Source organism: Haliaeetus leucocephalus, unplaced genomic scaffold (assembly GCF_000737465.1).
Source record: "Haliaeetus leucocephalus isolate CR32 unplaced genomic scaffold, Haliaeetus_leucocephalus-4.0 Scaffold240, whole genome shotgun sequence".
In the NCBI taxonomy this organism is placed as follows: Eukaryota; Metazoa; Chordata; class Aves; order Accipitriformes; family Accipitridae; genus Haliaeetus; species Haliaeetus leucocephalus.
Window position 1 is genome coordinate 3289235 of NW_010972676.1, and position 15327 is coordinate 3304561.

At 38.5% G+C, this 15327-nt stretch overlaps 1 protein-coding gene across 1 annotated transcript in view; it reads right to left on the reverse strand.

Moving 5' to 3' along the window:
- CAB39 (calcium binding protein 39) overlaps positions 1-15224 on the reverse strand; it is a 40217-nt gene extending 24993 nt beyond the window's left edge. Inside the window, exon 1 of the mRNA XM_010568249.1 lies at positions 15205-15224. The gene's annotated coding sequence lies outside the window, so the exon portion shown is untranslated. The remainder of the gene's footprint in view (positions 1-15204) is intronic.
- Between the last annotated feature and the right edge of the window lie 103 nt (positions 15225-15327).

Here is a 15327-nt window from a genome sequence, read left to right on the forward strand (position 1 = left end):
GGGAAAAGAATATTCAAGTACTTCAAAGCCAGAAGCAGACACCATATTAGCTATTCAGCCCTCTTGTACAAGATTATAAAATTTTACTGGTTATCAAAGTATTTAGCCAGACTTAAGGCACTGACTGTACCTTCTGTAAGAACCATCAGCAAGAAGAGCAGCAGCTGCCCTGCGCTGCACCAGGGCACATGCAGCAGCTGGCATGGCAGGACAGCACCCAGATGACACTCTGAAGCATCCAAAATGCCACTGCCAGCTCATCACTGCAAATTCCTGGCTACAGCACATCTTCCTGAAAGGCCTTACCACTTCTAACTGCAGAAGAGTAGTTGACCGAAGACAGCATCCATCATTTCCTTCAATATGTCATTGAAATTGAGTACTCACATTCATCATTAAAGCATTCTTCCACATTTTTCACACGCTCTTTTCTACTACATCTTTCAGTATCCTGGTTCTGGATATGTGGTTTCCCATTAGATGAAACAATTTTCTAGAGCCTCAGCATTGTACCACAATCATTTTTCAATTTTCTTTTTGATATGCTAAACAAATTGAAACATGACAGCTCTCATCCAAAATATATGTCTAAGTAGTGTTGTTTATTAATACAACCTCACATGCAAAACCTTCCTGTCATGGAGGAAATAAGACTGATAAAGAGCAGAAGCCACACCTCAATCTACTTCAGGGCTCCAGCATGAACTATTTAGTATAACCATGGCTTTACGCACATAAGCATGCCATTAACAGAATGGCTATGGTTGTAAATGGTAATTACTGGCACTACCAGCTGGCAAAATTTAAGAGTATACTCCAGCTCTTTAAGAGTATACATTTTTGCTATCTTCTAAATACTTCTGCACATCTTTTCAGTATTTCTTTCAACATTAACTTTAAAATGTGGATAGAAGGACTGCATCAACTGTGTCACATATAAGAAGTAAAACTTCTGACATACTAAACAGCTAAAGCAATCAATGTTCTGTTTGGATCTGTTGTGAGAAATGTAATTTATACATTTTATTGCAAGACAGGCATGTTCATCTCATACCTGGCATGTCCCACCCACCACTGAACACTAGCACCTTCCTTAAAATTCACTATTAACTTGTTCTATCAAGTCTGCAGCACACAAAAGCTTTAATCTGATTCAAAAGCAGTTTCACAACTCTGCATCACAGAATTATTTGTGGTGTGACCCACTTAAAGATTAAAATGGAAGAAAAAAATCCCCTAAGAATGGTAACTTAATTCAGAGAAAAATGAAAATAATGAAGAAAAAATTCTCTGCTGTAACACGGATGAACAATTAAGTGAACAAAAAAGATCAATTAACAGATTCAGAAAAAAGGAAAATTGGAAAATAAATTTCTACGTAAAAATGAAATACATAATGTGAGATAGCTTCTCGCTTTCTGAAAATTTAAAAGCAATTAAGTCCCCAGCAGTTCACAGGCCTGCTTGTTTCTTTAGCACCAAATGTCAGATGACTCCTTTCATTAAGCAGGCTTCTCTCTTTCTTGCCATTCAATTACTCTACCGATCCTCCTGCCTCAAGAGCCTACTTCTCCAGCAGACACCTGCATCATGCTGGGGGAAGAGAAGGGCAGCTACTGCCATTAGGCTCTATTAGCTCACTGCAGCCTCCTAAAACTATGTTATACTTTGTGACTTGTACATTATTATACTCATTGCAGTTTAACACACAGCTACAGAGCCATTGCAAAAACTTAAGTAGAAACTGGTTTTAAATAAGGCTGCTGCTTTTAAGGGGCTTCAGAGATCCAGCATAAGCACAGAAGATTGTTAACACTAATGCTTAGTATCTGAGATCCCAGCTCTTTCTCCATATTCAAGGAAACCTTATGACTCAGCCTTTTTCCCTGGTGTACTGTTTAGAGTTACCCCACCCATTCACTTCCCCATGAATCTTACTGCTATATTGCAATATGGTATACAGACAAGCATGTAAATGTGTCACCCATTCCTTGGTAAATCTATTTTTTAAAAAATAATAATCACAAGTTTCACCACAAGAAGTAACTACTATCTCTAACACACTGCGCACAAAAAAGAACGTACTTCGAGCTTCAAGAAAAGTTGTCAGATGATATGCCCACTTCTGGCCAGGTTGAAGCTCAAATAATTTCCTCATAACCTGGCATTACAGTCAATCCCCTGTTGGCTCAGATGCCTTTACCGCATCATCACAAAACCCAAAATATTTGTTACATGACAAAAAACACTGCAATTATGTACATGCCATTCTACCCAGCCTTGGAAGCAAAAATGCAAAGCAAAAGAGTCTCCTTTGTAACTATTTCTATTCCTTGGTATATATTATTCCTAATCCTTTCCAGAGGTTTTCTCTTTGCATCAGACTTCTGATATACATCTAAGGGTTAATTTTGAGAGTGAAGAAGTGGCAAAAGGAGAGGCAGAAAGTACACTGCAGTTTAATCTCTGACTTCATTTCACAGAGTACAATATGGTCTAGAGTTAACATGTTCCAATAACTAAAGATGGCTATATGAATATCAGAAACCACACAGGCAAAGGACAGGAAACCCCACCAGCACCACAACGTCAGCATTTAGTTCTAACCAGAAAGCTGGTGCAATGGACAGAGGAAAAACAGATTATCTAAAACATTAATTAGTCATGTAAGGAAGGAGGATGAGAATCCTAAGTACTAGCACAAGATAGGAAGGGAAATGCATGTGCGCTTTTGGGGTGTTTTGTTTTGAAGAGAAGCTGAGAACAAAGAAAATGTAGGAATGGTCCTGTGATTGCTCCAGGTGCAATCCTCTAAGGTGCAGTTTTCTTTAGAGAATATTCTCTCAATAAACAAAAAACTACACTCAGTAAAGCCATTCTCTACAAACAAAGCTACGAAAAAAAACCCTCAAAATGGATAAAGTATTTACCCAAATGTAGTTTCAGTAAGAACCATGTCATAGTATTACTTTTGAAAATAACCTTTAAGAAAATCAACAATATTTTTCCCATGGTTCCTTTACTTCCTTTGAAGGCCAAATTCTGTGGCCAGCCAGAAACTTCTAATGTTCAACAAAAGTTTATCTAAGTTCAACACATCATAGTTCTTCATCTAATTTACCAGATCTTACAATAGATCTTTAATAAACATAACCTACAAAGGAACAGTATCACTTAAGGAATGACAACATTAAAGCATAAAGTTAATGGGCTATAAAACAACGATCCTGATGTAGCTCAGGAACATCCTAAAAACACTTACTTAAGAGCTGGGAAGATATATCAAGGAGTATCCACCTTCCCTAGCTCACTATTACTGGCCCCTGCCATAGGCAGAATATAACAAACTACATCAGTCTCTGCTTTGACATATTATACCTGTGAAGGCTTCTCTTCCAAAAGAATTAATTTGGGAGTTCACAATTAAAGATTATTTATGTTAAGGCTACTGTACAATTCACCTCAGTCCCAACAGCCCTTCACAAACTAGCTGAGATGACATGCAGTCAAGCATAGCTTAACATCTCTGGGTTTACTTTTGTGCATTAGCTTGACATAACTAGGGCTGAAACCAACAGGCACAGAAAGCTGCACTGCAAAAAGATGTCAAGTCAATCGGTCAAACTCCTGAAAGGTGACTCCGAGACCATGGATGACTCCTCATTTCTGCCGTTTTTACCTCTATTGAGAGATCTCACTGGCGTGACACAAAGATTAAAATGTAAGTTGTTCTGAGATCAGCTCTCATGAATCCAAGCTGCTTCTTGCTACACAAAATCAAGAGAACTTGGCACATTATTCAAGGATTACATATCTCCTCTGCAAAAGGGAGTTCCTGACAAATAACCTATGGGAATTATGTACTGAGTCACAGAGAAAGCAGGAGAGGGCAATCAATAAACGACTCAGAATCATGACTCCACCATTACTGTGAATCCTTCCTTTCTAGTCCATTATATCCTCATTCAGTAAAGGGAAAAAGTTGTTCAGTTAATTTTTTTTCCTTAAATTATCTCTTACTTAGCACTAGGAGCTGATGTACAGGCAATATCTGAGCTGATCCATAAGGTCATTATCCATTTGATGAATTTGCATTCTGTCAAACTATTTTTTGCCATGATCCCTGGCACTTAAAACACAGTTTTGATGACAGTACAAAAGGTTTACTGACACAGCTCTGTTAGTAAATCCTACCACTGCAGATACAGCTTATATTAGTAAAAAACACAACCTCTGACCATGATAACTGCAACTGTGGTGGGGCTTTACTGGTTAAGTACCTTTATAAAGAGTTCTCTTCCCTTCACACTGCCAGCCAACATCAGTACCACCATAAATCAAGTGCCTGATTTTCCCAAGCTAGCTGTGTGGAGGTATCTTTTAGTACAGAACTTTCAGCCAGCTTATCCTCAGTTGAGAAGTCCTGCTTCCTTTTGAGTACACTGTACCAAGGACAATGTGGCAGATGGGAAAGCAGCGCGAAGATTGGCAAAATCAGCGGCTAGGCAGGAGAAACTTCTCTTTTTCCCCTAAATACTCAAGATCAAGAATTAGTTTCATGGGCATCACTTGAAACAGAAAAATAAAAATCAACACATTATAGGCCAGAACACATCTGTGATATTCAGATGTACTTCTCATTGCTACCAAGACACCAAGGTGTTTTGTAAGAAATAAACTTATGAGAAGTAGCTGGCTGAAATTTAGCCTGAACAAAACTGTCATGGGCTCAGGAAAGAGAAAATACATTGATAATATTATCTCCCTTTTCAACTAAACTAGAAGTCATTACTGAATTCATGATCAAACTGTGTGCCATGACAATAAAAATTAAACAAACAAGCAAACAAAACAAAAACCTCAAAGGATAATTCACTCCATTCTCCCAAGAAAAGAACCAGCCACGGTGATATAAATTCCACACAAATAATTCCAAGGTCACAATATACCTGAAGAGGCTGTAAAAAAGTATCCTTTACACAGTTCCCTTATACCACCTCTCTTTCTCCTGTCAGTTCATGTTTGGTCTAAATCTTCAAAGTCACTAAGGGATTCGATTTCTGATACATAAACCACATCACACCTCAACTGCCAAGACAGGTGTGTTCCTTTGGGGCAAGGCAGATCACAGAGCATGGAAAGATATATTTAAGAGCAGAGATGATGCATACCAGGGTTAGGAGAACTATCTATGGCACAAACCTTCAGAAGAGATGAGGTGAGAGCCAGAACTTTTAACACCACATTATTGTATTTTCCTTTTGTAGCAAATATTTTGAGGCAAAGGGACAGGCATTTCAACTTAACCCTGAACTTCACTTCATACCATGAAATGCTCCGCAGCATAGGAATCAAGAAGGGGGAATGATCTGGATTGTCCCCCAAAATGTGTCCAAGCTCTTGTCATGCCAACCTAGTTAAGAGTCCTCCTGATGACTCACAAGACGCCAGTCTAAAGATCTAAGATACAGCAGTATATGTCAGCATACACACTCTGAAAAGCCAGATATTCCTGAAAAAGCATGTGAAAGCCCTTTTAACGTCCTGAGACCACCTTAGAGTTCTGGTTACTGAAAGTTACTTGTACTTTAAATGGAAACAGAATAGAAACAACATGCCAGGTGCCTGTGGTGATCCATCAGATACACATACATGCTACCTTTCATGTATTTTTTCCCTTTTGGGGACACTTGAATTATTGTTTCAGGTAGACACCATCATGGCAAGTGAAATTCTCTGCTTCCTTCACAGTAACAAATGCAAGAAAATAACAACCTTGGAACAGGCAGGTAGAAGGTCCTCATAAAAAGTTTAGCATTTAAATTTATTCCAGCCAAAGGTCACAAGAAAATACCTTACAGTTCCTGCTTGCTAGAACTAAGACAGGTTGCCCCGAAGTTTCAAAAAACATTTTTGCATTAAAAAAAAAAGCAGGGGGCAGGGGGAATACCATAACAGAAAGGGACCCTTCCAAAAGGAAGACTTCCCAGCTGATTTTACTTCAAAGCAGCTAGCAAAAGCTGTTGTAGATGCAATTCTCCAAGGCAGAACAGCCCAGAGGGTTCACAAATTGTAACTAAAACCAGAACCATTGATACTTTCTATATAGGAGTCAGCACCTCTCCTGCAACACACCTAGAGGTCCACAAACCTAAAATGTTTGAGAGCTACCAGTCTACAGAGCAAGTAAAAAATGAGGCTTGTAACAAGCAGCAACTAGTATTAGGCCAACTAACACAGTGGAAAAACTGAAGCATCTGTGAGGGACAGTTCCCTTATCTGATCTGCTAAGAGTTGGACTGGAAAAAGGAACTATCAAATAGTTTCGCAATACTAACATAAGAGCTCCCAGCTTGCCTCTAATGCAATTACTGTGTAACCATACCAAGAGAAACTTGAACACTGTTTACCCAAGGAATGATCGCACATCATCTCTGTAACTACTGAAAAAAATCGTTCTGAAGGACAGCAGATCTTCCAAAGGGCTGACACCAAGCTCGGGTGGAAATGCTTGCAATTTAGCTGATACTTACACTCCTACACTGTGTATTATTAATTATTTCAGCTACATCAACCCCTTCTCTTCCTTAGGGCTATGTGGAAAAAAAAACAAAAACAACCTTTAAAATTGTTAATTTGTGCACCAGCTTAACGCTAGTTTTATTTAAATAAGGGATTATAAAAATTACTTTGATAGTTTACAATAGTATAATGTCATTGCTTTCTACATCACCAAGAGGCTTCGATCAAACCAAGAGCCCTTAAATAAAACAATCAAATACTCTAGAAATAAAAATTTGCAGCTATCAAAATTCACAGCCTTGGTAAATACAGAAGTTATTCAAAAGCTTTCTTTCAAAAAAAAAAAAATCTTTTCTATGCTACAAAACTTGTTCTAATTACAAAGGCGAGCCAAAAGAAATAATTCTCCAAAAAAAATTTTATACTGTAGTTCCATTTTCAACAACAAAAGTAATCAACATGAAAATGCTAAATTTAAGAAAGAGAAGGTAAGGTTATGGTTTCAAGACTCTGGTTTAAAACTATAACCTAAGGTTTGACTGCAGTCAAAATGAACTATTGGTTATAAATTCTACAAGATAATCTGTAATGGTATCTTTAAAATTTCTGAAAATAACAAAAATAAAATGCATGCAGTGCCAATTTTGAAATCTGATCAACCATCCATTAGATACAGAAGTAAATCAGAGGACTTCTGAGGATTCAGGTATCTATTAAAATAACTTTTTTTTCACTGCTACGTCAAATGATTTAAACAATGTGAAAGACACTATTCTGCTTTTCAAACTATCCAGATTTCCCTTTTAGCTCCTAAAATAGAGATTTTAATTTTCCCATTCACAATCATTTTAAAATTAGTTTAGTTTGGTTATCTAATTTAGGGACTTGATGAAAGTCCAGATTTTCTCAGTTTTGGTATAAATCTCAGAGGCTTGAATGCACAACGCTGAAAGTGAAGAGTACCATAATAAATAGAAGTGACAAGTTGCAGAAACTTCTGCTGTACTCACTAAGACTTTTCAATGCTTGTAAGTAATTCTGAAAGTCAAAAATAACCCATTTAGAGAGGAAATATTCTGTATTTCTGGCCAACAATCCTTCTCCTTGTTCGCTAAAGAGCTCAAGAACGGCTAAGTCTGAAACAGATTTGACATTTCTTCCTAGATTTGATACTGTTAAGTCCTCAACGTGCAAAAATACATGAGGGGCAACTGCCAATGCCAGAGGGAGAGCAGAACTACGCTTCAGACTCCTTTCCAACAAACTTGACCACAGCAACGCTGAGACCTTATTCAGTGCAATTCCTAACGGAAGCAAAAAGCCTTGCATGGTCAGTCTCAAAGGAAAAAACATAATACATCTTCTGTTGGATGTACACTATAAATTCATGCCTATATGGCTGTTAACATTTTTTATTTATACATATGCACACAAGCATATATACATAAAGTTCCCAAACAAGAATGAAAGCTCACTACACAGAATTCATTTCTCTTTAAGATAGATAAAAACATATATATACAGGTAGGAAGGAATAACTAGAATCACCAGTTAGAAAGCTGGGGGGTTGGAGGCTGTGTTTTTCCCAAGGTAAAGGAATGAAGAAAACTGACATGCAATTCTTTCACAGAATTTAATACTTCAATACATTCAGAAGTTGTCATCACGCACAAACACCCTGAAGTTTTGGGGACTTTTCTGGAAAATATTCCATAATCCTGAAATAAAGAGGTTCTTTCGGATCTCAGGATGTTATTCCCCTCACCATAACACGGGGGTTAAGAGTAACACCAGTCAGACTGCTCAGCTATGCCAGGACTCTGCTCAAAACGCTCTGTGAATGGATGCAGTTCCTAACAGAAAAACTGTTTACTCCAGCTCCACCCTATTACAGTTACCAGAGTTTAAATATTGCTCAATGTCAATTATAGATGTAAAACGGAACTATGTTAGTCAATACTGATGAGTCAATACACTGCTTTTCTTAGAGATTACAAATCTAAATAATCACATCCAGAACAGCACTTGTTTAGAAAACTTAGAATATTTTCAAGAAGCTTCCTTCATTGTTGATCCTTATTGATGAAATCCATGGAAAAAGACTAGTGACATGGTCACCGGAGCTTGTGTTTGCTTTCAGACCATATTTTAAGACAAGCTGAATTTCTCATGTTCGAGAAGTGAGGCGCTCGAGTCCAACACCTAACACGATGACATTTAAGGTTTTCTGATTATCTTGATTATTTTAGTTTTCCTCGATTGTACTTTTTTTTAAGAGAAGCCTTCATTCATTCCACTGCCAAACTATACTAGACTACAAAAAAGACAAATTTTCCATAGGAACTTTTCCTTATTTGATTTTCAATTTGGAAAGCATGCAAGAAAACCAGGTCCCTCAGTCAAGACTCTGAAGTACTGCTCCAGAAAGCAGAATTGTACCCCGAATCTTCCTTTCTCATTAGGCAACACACAAGCCAAGTGCCTAATGTGGTCACTACTTAAGTACCCATCCTGTTCTGGGAGTCCAAAATGAGATTCTGAGACTAACAACTAATACTATGGCAGCAATTCAGGTGCCTGAAAGACAAAGGTCACTGAAAATGCACTAGAACAGCACAGCTGGTCTCCACCTGCTCCTTTGGAAAATCACAAACCTCCTACCTGTTGTGGGCAGATGCCTGGGTATCTAAAATACTACTAGATATCTATGTCTAGGCAACTAAATCTCACATCACGAATGGATGCCACTGGAAAAAAAAGCTTTGGAAGTGTAAGCTCTCAAGTGCTCCACCAGACAACACACACAATGTCATGCACTCAAACACAGGAGAAAATTCTCTGTGCTTAAGCATTGTTACTTGAAAAAAAAGGGGGAGAATCACCATGCTGCTGGAGAACACTGTGAAATGTACTTTCATTAGTATCTGTGAACCAATGAAAAACCCACAAGGACCTGAATCCTCCTGTCATCAGAGTACTGAGTTTTATGCAATAAAGGAAAAGAATAAATACTACATTTTGACTAAGCAAGTAAATGCAAAGGATGCCCCTTCACTGAGCGTTCTCTTGTGCACTGATGGAACAAAAGGTCCTGCCGAAAAAAACTGAGAACAATCACTTAATCAAACTTTTTGTACCTAATCAGTATAAGCAAAGTGAGGTTCTGAATATTTGTTAACTTTTGAGAGATTAACTTTGCTTTCTCAACATTTTCCTAACATAGTACTGAGCATATACAAAGTCTTTATCAAGAACTGTGCCTCAACTCTCTCCCCTACAAGGTATCTCTTTAAATTCCCCCGTAAAGTTTCTCCATCACTACCAATCTCCAGTCAGAAGAAACTTAGGACTTGAATAGCAGGTGTTACAGGTTAGAAGAAGGATGCATTCATAAACTGTGTGGGAGAAACTTCTCACTGCTCACTTGTGTTACAGACATGCACTGAATGTATCACAAAGGTCTCATTTCGGTAGAATAAAGTCCCCTACATTTTCTTTTCTAAAATCCTACTTCTCTGTGAACAAACTCTTCTTTTGCTTTTAATCTGTCTACAGACAATATTCAATAAATTCAAAATGTTGTAGGCTAGTTAATTTTATAAACCATTACAATACATCAGGCAAAAAACACCTTTTGAAATAAATCAAAAGGAGTATCATCTGCCAAAGCAGTAAAGGGCATACTTTACATGTAACAGTCAAAGTAAAATATAATGACACAAGTAACTATTGCCTCATTTCTACAACTGTAGCAAAAACTCCTGAAACTGCTTAACCAGAGGAAGAGGTCAGAGACTCCATTGCAGCAGGATGCTCTGAATGTATGCCACCAGCACACACATCTACCACACCATACAAGATGCTACTGATAATTCAATGTCTATAGATTTTTTTTAAAGGAACCTCCACAGCAGATGAGCTGGGAAGCTGGCATGGCTCTGAACGAATACTTGAAAAAAAGGTATCCATCCATGGTAAGCCTTCCCAGGTGAGCTCTTGGCCAGGGGAGTAAAGAGAAAAATGACAGGGCAAGTCGCACAGTTGGCTTCTGCCTGGCAAAATCCAAAGCGGCACCAGACACAAGAGCTGGCCAGTGAGACAGAGGGGCCTTCCGCAACTATCTTTTCAACAGGCTTTCTTCGTATTTCTATGCACTAGCATGCTTTACTTAAAAGTCAGTAAATAAAAACTTTTCAGTAAGGTGTTTCTTCAGATGTCAGTCGTTTGCCTGGGCACTTCTAGCAGCCAGAAAAAGATTATTCATTCCACATTTCTGGGAACACTTCTCAATTTTTTCATTTTATGTTTAACACAGATAACCTCAAAGGAGATAAGGCATTTCACACACACAAATGTCTGAACATAAGTACTTCTCTCGCAATCACACATATTCAACTCCCTGAAAAGCTGACATATTAATTCAATTTGATTTATAGCCAAGTTCTATCTTAGCTATTTTTAAAGTGTCACGTTTCATATCTTGCATGGTTTGCAGTTAAACTTTTAGTTACATTCTTTTAGGAAGAAAAATGAATTTGTTATCAATACAAATTGATTTTAAAAATGCACAACAGTGTAAGGATCAAAAGCAGTGCACAGCAATTTTTCACTGATGCAGCCATTTCACTGTGAAACACTTGACAGTATACCTAAACATTTTAAAATAATTCCAAGTAGTAACCACTAAACAACTTCATCCCAAAGATGTTTCTGAACTTAGAAAAACACGTTACACTAATACTACAGTTCTGTACTAACTATAACTTCTCAATTTTTTAACTGTCTTGCTATATTTAACTTTGTAGCGATGAATTCTCTGAGTATTTGAAGGGGAGGGAAGAATTACAGAGGAAACAGATCTTTAGAAAGGAACTAGGTATTTTATTGGAAGTAGCGGATTTCCAATGAACAGAAAGATTAGCTACAGCATTCAGCGGTTTCCCCCGGAATTTTATGCCTTTGTGGACAGGCTTAAAATTTGCTTCCTTTCAGCGTATTTGAAGTCCAGAGTCAGTAGCTTTTTATGCTACTGACTACATGAAGTATTAGATAGAATACTCAAAACAAGAATTAGAAAGCAAATTACAGTTGTTTAAGTAAACCTAAGCCATTTACTTTCTAAATTAATGTTGTCTGACAAAAACAGGCCAGGAAGGCTGCTGAGGAACAACCACAGTTATTCCTGTAAACACACAGTATTTTGGCTGCTTCCAGTTTGGCTCAATCCTGAAATCAATCTTTTTTACAAAGAGTATTTAAACAGGGACAAATGAATGTGCCATTTTATCTTAAGGTGGAATAACAAAAGCACATAAATCTGCTCAGGCTAAAGAAAGACCAATCTCACATGACACCAGTTTAAGCCTTAGGTCCTCCTGAAGCATGCATTTAAAAGTCTAGCTCAAGTCCATTAAAATAATTCAAGACAGCCTCATCTTCTAATTTAACCTTTGTGTTTGCACTTGGGGAGGTGGGGAGGGGAAGAGGGAGGGAACTCGGCATAAAGTTTCACCTTCTAACTGAAGACATTCAGCTTCCTTCTGGCTCACATCTCTACATCTTGTGGTGCAAGAAGCACAATATCGTGAGAAAAAACAGAGAGTGCCCAGATGGAAAGGAATGAGAGCTGAATTTGCAAACAATTCAGACCAATAAACACCCTAAATTAGACAACAAGTGGGGCAAGTAGCATTTTAAAAGTTCTCCTGTTAGAACAGCACAATCTTGAGCACTAATTGGAAAAGGTATTTTTCACCTTGCTTGAGGTTTATCTACAGCTACAAAAGTACAGTTACAGTGAACACTATGACTTAGGATCACTGAACAACTAAAAGGTTTTTGTCCAATATGATTAATACCTGGCTTCAACTTGCAGCTAAGAAATGGTAAAAGTGCACACAGCCCACTGTTCCCTTACCAGAAATTGTTAAATTTACAAGATTTCAACTGTACAATGTAGAAAGTACAATATTCAAAATTCAACTCACGTTTTCGCTTTTCACATTATTCACATAAATAGCTGCAGGCTGTTGTAATGCTATTAATCTTGAAGGAGCAGATGAGTTAAATCTTATTTTTGATAGAAAGCTGCAAGATGCCTCCAATTAGACAAAGGTAATCATACTTTAATAGCTGCTTTTGTAATTAAACCGTATTATAAACTGTCAGAAGTACAGAAAAGGGCCAGAAGGGAATTCAAAAGGTCATCTAGGCTCCTTCCTGCCCCCTGCTTCAAACCAGCATCAAGTATTGGAGTGCCACTCCAAAACTCTACATGCCCTACAAGAAAAGACATCATTTTAGCAAGTGTCTAAAGCCTTCGAGCACATTACAGAAATTATCAAAGCTTTCAGACAGATTTTACACAAAAATTAAGGCTGCAAACATCTTGTTAAAAAAAATATGCAAAAACTCAACACAGAATTGATTCAGAAGGGAGGACACTGGTCAGTAATTCTAATATTTGCAAAAATGCCACAAAAAAACCTAGAAAGTGCAGCATGTACAGTGCAACAGTAAGGTCTCACTCGACTACCATCCATTAATTAATAAGAAACTAACGCATTAGCTTCCACGATAGAATGCAAAATAGATACCATTCCCTCCTGAATAAATGTTTCATAAAAGCAATCAAGGAATTCCAAGAGGTGGAGTTTCCTTAATATTAACACTCCCCCACTGGGAATACACATTTGTCTGTGCTTGATAATACCCAAAGAGCATCATTATCACTCAAAGACATATTGTCACAAAGTAAATTACTTAACTGGCACTTTTATTTAGTCTCTTATTTGCATAAATACATATATCTTAAAAAAATATGAATTCTCTTTTCTAATTCTCCATCTACAACCATGCGTTAAATGCCTACAGAACGCATCAAAGTTTCAGAACTCCACATCAACATAAGTAAGAGAATGCAATTAACTTGGAAAAAAAAAAATCAACGCTATCACCATTTAGAAATATTCAGCAGCACATTAGTCCATATATACAAACCTACATTACAAGACCTTTATTCTGCTTTCTCCCAACACCACCAGACACAGCCTCCTCCTATACTAAGGTACTTTTTCTGTCTGACCAAGGAAAGTCCCCAACAACACATATATCACACTACCATCAAGAATACAGTTGAAATACAAGTAAATTTAAGCCAAGCGTACACTAGCTGGCTGACTCAATAGTTTCTCAGGTCACAAGACAACCATGAAGCTAATTGTAAAATACAATATTCTTACAACAGCAAGTCCATGACAGACAGAATCCTACCAAGACACAGTGCCATGGGGCATCATGCCACTCTTACAGATCAGATAAGCTGCCAATTCGTACAGGACAACTGAAAAAAAAAACCAAAACCCAAGTTATTTCTGACCCCAAAACAGGTACCATGCTTATTCTAATTCACAGAATATTTCTTGGCCTTTTTTTTTTTTTCTCTGTAATTAAAGGCATATGCCACAGCAACAAGTATTAGGTATTAACTAAAAGTACAGTGTTTTAAATAGTAAAAATCTATTATTTAAAAGCTTCAATGCCAAGGCGCAAGCGCAGGATGTTAAATTTCCTCTGACAATATATTATTTCATGAGCTCTTCACGTCAAAAAGGAAGACACATTTCCTGATGATGATGAACTACGCTGCTGAAAGAAAAACACAGGGCCTTGAATTAGTTTCTGACAGGTAAGTTTAAAAAAAACCACACACACAAAAAACTTTACAATATTTTTATGCTAATCAGATTTCATTTCTGATCTACATTTAAACTATTCTTCCAAGCATTGTTACTTGCCTCACTGAAACTAAAGAGCCTAGGTCATGTAATTTAATCTTTGACTCATCATGCAAATTAAATCACACCATTCCTATAAGACAGCATAGAGGTTTTAAATAAATCCTACACACCTAGATGATCACTTACCAAAATTTAAATTTTCTTTGGGAAAAAAAAATCTAAAAAAAACCCCACCAAATACCAGATACATCCTAGTTTCAATACTAGTAGTATTTCACAGATTTGTAGGAAAAACGAATGAAAAAACTTTTTTTCTCCTATGGAACACAGAGATGACACTATGTTAACTTTCTATGGGGTAGTTTGCAAAAAAAAAAAAAGGATCTTAACAGCCCTCACATACAGTTTTTTCTGCCCAGAGGCCTATTAGGACTACGAACATGAATAACAATTGTAGGAAGAGGCCTCAGACCTGGACGTTGAGAGGACTGCGCAAGTTAGCGCCTGCTCCGCACCTCCGATCAATCCACGTAATAAAGGACATAACAAAGACGAGGTTTTAAGCGGGTGTTCTCCTGACCAAAAGGCTAACCCCGGTGACGACTGCCCACCCGCATTTCCCCCTGCCACCCGGCTGGGACAGAGCATTCCCCCGCACTGCCCATCCCGAGAGGTGCCGTGCAGCAGCGGCTGCCTCCCACCCTAGGAGCGGCCCCGTTTCTGCGGGCTGAGGTAAACCCCGCGCGGTTTCGCCTATCAAGTCGTTACCCGGGGACGGCATTTGAGGAACTTCGGGATAACAGGCGCTGCCGCACCAGCGGAGCGCAGGGACCGCTCTGTGCCCTTCCCCTTCAGCCCGCCTCCGGCTTTTACACACAAACGCACGGACACCCCCCACCCCCAGAACGGCACAGACACCCCCAACCCCTCAAGAAGACGGTACCAGCCGGGAGCTTCCCCACTCCCCAGGCCGCCAGCCAGCCCCGAGGAGGCAGCGCCGCCTCCGAGGCCAGTCTGGCCGGCAGGACTCGGCCGGTCCCTCCCAGCGCCAGCCGCCGCCGGGCGG